Consider the following 4,943-nt stretch of genomic DNA (forward strand, 5'->3'; position numbering starts at 1 on the left):
ACTTAAGTTTAGTTTAGTTAGCTCTGGAGTTTAATTAGATCACATTTGTCTATTTTGGCTTTTGTTGCCATTGCTTTTGGTGTTTTAGTCATGAAGTCCTTGCCTATGCCTATGTCCTGAATTGTAGTGCCTAGGTTTTCTTCTAGGGTTTTTATGGTGTTAGGTATTATGTTTAAATCTTTAATCCATCTGGAGTTAATTTTAGTGTAAGATGTAAGGAAGGGGTTTCACCTTTCTGCAAATGGTTAGCCAGCTTTCCCAACACCGTTTATTAAACAGGTAATCCTTTCCCCATTGCTTGTTTTTTTCAGGTTTGTCAAAGATCAGATGGTTGCAGATGTGTGGTGTTACTTCCAAGGACTCTGTTCTGTTCCACTGGTCCATATCTCTGTTTTGGTACCAGTAACATGCTGTTTTGATTACTGTAGCCTTGTGGTATAGTTTGAAGTCAGGTAGCGTGATGCCTCCAGCTTTATTCTTTTTGCTTAGGATTGTATTGGCTATGTGGGCTCTCTTTTGGTTCCATATGGAGTTTAAAGTATTTTTTTTTTTCCAGTTTTGTGAAGAAAGTCAGTGGTAGCTTGATGGGGATAGTGTTGAATCTATAAATTACTTTGGGCAGTATGGCCATTTTCACCATATTGATTCCTCCTAACCATAAGCATGGAATGTTTTTCCATCTGTTTGTGTCCTCTTTTATTTTCTTGAGCAGTGGTTTATAGTTATCCTTGAAGAGGTCCTCTACATCCTTTGTTAGTTATACTCTAAGGTATTCTATTCTCTTTGTAGCAATTGTGAATGGGAGTTCACTCATGATTTAGCTCTCCTGTTAGTCTGTTATTGGTATATAGGAATGCTTGTGATTTTTGCACATTGATTTTGTATCCTGAGACTTTGCTGAAGTTGCTTATCAGCTTAAGGAGATTTTGCACTGAGACAGTGTGGTCTTCTAAATTTACAATCATGTTGTCTGCAAACTGAGACAATTTGAATTCCTCTTTTCCTAACTGGATATGCTTTATTTCTTTTTCTTGCCTGATTGCTCTGGCTAGAACTTCCAATGCTATTTTGAATAGGAGTGGTGAGAGATGGCATCCTTGTCTAGTGCCAATTTTCAAAGGGAATGCTTCCAATTTTTGCCCATTCAGTATGATATTGGCTGTCGGTTTGTTGTAAAAGGCTTTTATTATTATGAGATATGTTTCACTGATACCTAGTTTATTGAGAGTTTTTAGCACAAAGGGCTGTTGAATTTTGTCGAAGGCCTTCTCTGCATCTATTGAGATAATCATGTGGTTTTGTCTTTGGTTCTGTATATGTGATGAATTAGATTTATATATTTGTGTATGTTGAACCAGCCTTGCATCCCCAGGATGAAGCCTACTTGATCGTTATGGATAAGCTTTTTGATGTGCTTTTGCATTTGGTTTGCCAGTATTTTATGGAAGATTTTTGCATCCATGTTTATCATGGATATTGGCCTGACATTTTCTTTTTTAGTTGTGTCTCTGCCAGGTTATGGTTATCAGGATGATGTTGGTCTCATAAAATGAGATAGGGAGGATTCCCTCTTTTTGCATTGTTTGCAATAGTTTCAGAAGGAATGGTACCAGCTCCTCTTTGTATGTCTAGTAGAATTAAACTGTGAATTCATATGGACCTGAACTTTTTTTGGTTTGTAGGCTACTAATTGCTGCCTCAACTTCAGCCCTTGTTATTGGTCTATTCAGGATTTCAACTTCTTCCTGGTTTAGTCTTGGGAGGGTGCAAGCCTCCAGGAATTTATGTATTTCTTCCAAATTTTCTGGTTTATGTGCATAGAATTGTTTGTAGTAATCACTGATGGTAGTTTGCATTTCTGTGGAATCATTGGTGATATCCCCTTTAACATTTTTTCTTGCATCTTTTCTTTTTTATTAGTTTGGGTAGTGGTCTGTGTATTTTGTGGATCTTTTAAAAAAAACAGCTGCTGGACTTATTGATTTTTTGAAGTTTTTTTTTTTTTTTTTTCTGTCTCTATCTCCTTCGTTTCTGCTCTAATTATTTCTTGTCTTCTGATAGCGTTTAAGTTTTTTTTTTTTTTAATCTTGCTTCTCTAGCTCTTTCAATTTTGATGATAGGGTGTTGATTTTAGATCTTTCCTTGATTCCCATGTGGGCATTTATTACTATAAATTTCCCTCTAGACACTGCTTAAAATGTGTCCCAGAGATTCTGCTACATTATGTCTTTTTTCTCATTGGTTTCAAAGAACATCTTTATTTCTGCTTTCATTTCATTGTTTATCCAGTTGTCATTCAGGAGCAAGTTGTTCAATTTCCATGTAGTTGTGCAGTTTTGACTGAGTTTCTTTAACCTGAGCTCTAATTTGATTGCACTGTGGTCTGAGAGACTGCTTGTTATGGTTTATGTTCTTTTGCATTTGCTGAGGAGTGATTTACTTCTAATTATGTGGTCAGTTTTAGAGTAAGTGCAATGTGGTACTGAGAAGAATGTATACTCTGTGGATTTGGGGTGAAGAGTTTTGTAGATGTCTATTAGGACTGCTTGTAACAGATCTGCATTCCAGTTCTGGATATCCTTGTTGATTTTATGTCTCATTGATCTGTCTAATATTCACAGTGGAGTGTTGAAGTCTCCCACTATTATTGTGTGGGAGTCTAAGTCTCTTTGTAGGTTGTTAAGAACTTGCTTTATGTATCTGGGTGCTCCTGTATAGGTGCATATATATTTAGGATTGTTACCTCTTCTTGTTGTATTGATCCTTTTATCATTATGTAATGCTCTTCTTTGTCTCTTTTGATCTTTGTTGGTTTAAAGTCTGTTTTACCAGAGACTAGGATTACCACCCCTGCTGCTGTTTAGTTTATTTTTTTTTTTTTTTTGGCTCTCCATTTGCTTGGTAAACCTTCTTCCATCCCTTTATTTTGAGTCTTTGTGTGTCTTTGCATGTGAGATGGGTCTCCTGAATACAGCATACCAATGGGTTCTGGCTTTTTATCCTGTTTGCCAGTCTGTGTGTTTTGATTGAGACATTTAGGCAATTTACATTTAGTGTTAATATTGTTATGTGTGAATTTCATCCTGCCATTTTGTTACTAGCTGGTTGTTTTGCCTGTTAGTTGACGTGGTTTCTTCATTGTGTCATTGGTCTTCACCATTTGGTATATTTTTGCAGAGACTGGTACCAGTTGTTGCTTTCCATGTTTAGTGCTTCCTTCAGGAGCTATTGTAAGGTAATAAAACTTCTCAGCAATTGCTTCTCTGTAAAGGATTTTATTTCTCCTTCACTTACGAATCTTAGTTTGGCTGGATATGAGATTCCGTGTTGAAAGCTCTTTTATTTAAGGATGTTGAATATTGGCCCCACCTCTCTTCGGGCTTGTAGGTTTCTTCTGAGAGATCTGCTGTGAGTCTGATGGGCTTCCCTTTGTGGGTTACCTGACCTTTCTCTCTGATTGCCCTTAGCATTTTTTCCTTCATTTCAACCCTGGTGAATCTGACAATTATGTGCCTTGGGGTTGCTCTTCTTGAGGAATATCTTTGTGGTGTTCTCTATATTTCTTGGATTTAAATGTTGGCCTACCTTGCTAAGTTGGGGAAGTTCTTTTGGATAATATCCTGAAGAGCGTTTTCCAACTTGGATTCATTCTCCCTGTCACATTCAGGTACACTAATCAAGCATAGATTAGGTCTTTTCATATAATTCCAAATTTCTTGGAAGCTTTGTCCATTTCTTTTCACTCTTTTGTCTCTAACTGTGCCTTCTTGTTTTATTTCATTGAGCTGATCTTGAATCTTTGATATCCTTTCCTCTGCTTGATCTATTTGGCTATTGAAACGTGTATGTGTTTTGCGAAGTTCTCGTGCTGTGTTTTTCAGCTCCATCAAGTCATTTATGTTCTTCTCTAAGCTAGTTATTCTAGTTAGCATTTTGTCTAACTTTTTTTCAAGGTTTTTAGTTTCTTTGCATTGGGTTAGAACATGTCCCTTTAGCTCAGAGAAGTTTGTTATTACCTGCCTTCTGAAGCCTGCTTCTGTGAATTTATCCAACTCATTCTCCATCCTGTTTTGTTCTCTTGCTGGTGAGGAGTTGTCATCCCTTGGAGAATGAGAGGCATTCTGGTCTTTGATGATTTCATCCTTTTTGTGCTGGTTTCTTCCCATCTTCATGGGTTTATCTACCTTTGATCTTTGAAGTTGGTGATTTTGGATGGGGTCTCTGAGTGGATGTCCTTTCTGTTGATGTCAAAGATATTTCTTTTTGTTTTTTAGTTTTCCGTTTAACACTCAGGCTCTTCTACTGTAGGACTGCTGGAGGTCCACTTCCTTGATTAGGAAGCACCCATGGGGCATGCAGAGCAGTGAGGATTGCTTCCTGATCTTTCCTTTGGTAGTTTCATCCCAGAAAGGTACCTGCCAGGGATCAGCCTGAGCTCTCCTGTATGAGGCATTTTTTTGGTTATCCAGGGTTCAGGGAGCCACTTGAGGTGGCAGTTTGTCCCTTATCTGCCTACAGAGGTACTGCTGAGCTGCTTTGGACTCAGCCCAGCTGCTGTGTAGTCTTCCTCTGGCTTTTGTTTACACAGGTGCTATTAGACCCACCTTCAGAATGGTGGCCGCCCTTCTCCCCACTGAGCTTGATCATTCCAGGTTGGCAAGCTCAGACTGATATGCTGGCTGTCAAACTCTCAAGCGAGAGGGCTTCAGTTTGCTGGTCTTTGTAGGGGTTGGACCTGCCAAGATGTATCACGTGTCTTCCTGCTTTCAGCTCTCCCTCTTCCCGGGGGTGGGTGGGGGAGTGGTGGGTAGATCCATTCCACACGCATTCTTGGCCCTAGTCAAAACTGCCGCCCAGGTCTGGGCTGATGACTCATGGCACAAGTCCAGCCAGAGCTGTCACTCACATCTATGTTGGTAACTCACAGAGCTTTTCAGCCAGGC

General features: G+C 39.0%; 1 long non-coding RNA gene across 1 annotated transcript; it reads left to right on the top strand.

Moving 5' to 3' along the window:
* Window positions 1-212: 212 nt before the first annotated feature.
* On the top strand, window positions 213-3,328 carry LOC116552163. The gene is made up of 3 exons (XR_004269251.1): window positions 213-224; window positions 429-435; window positions 3,236-3,328. It is a non-coding gene; the product is annotated as an uncharacterized LOC116552163 (long non-coding RNA).
* Window positions 3,329-4,943: the final 1,615 nt, after the last annotated feature.

This window comes from Sapajus apella, unplaced genomic scaffold (genome assembly GCF_009761245.1).
Source record: "Sapajus apella isolate SASKATOON/1434 unplaced genomic scaffold, GSC_monkey_1.0 scaffold11, whole genome shotgun sequence".
In the NCBI taxonomy this organism is placed as follows: Eukaryota; Metazoa; Chordata; class Mammalia; order Primates; family Cebidae; genus Sapajus; species Sapajus apella.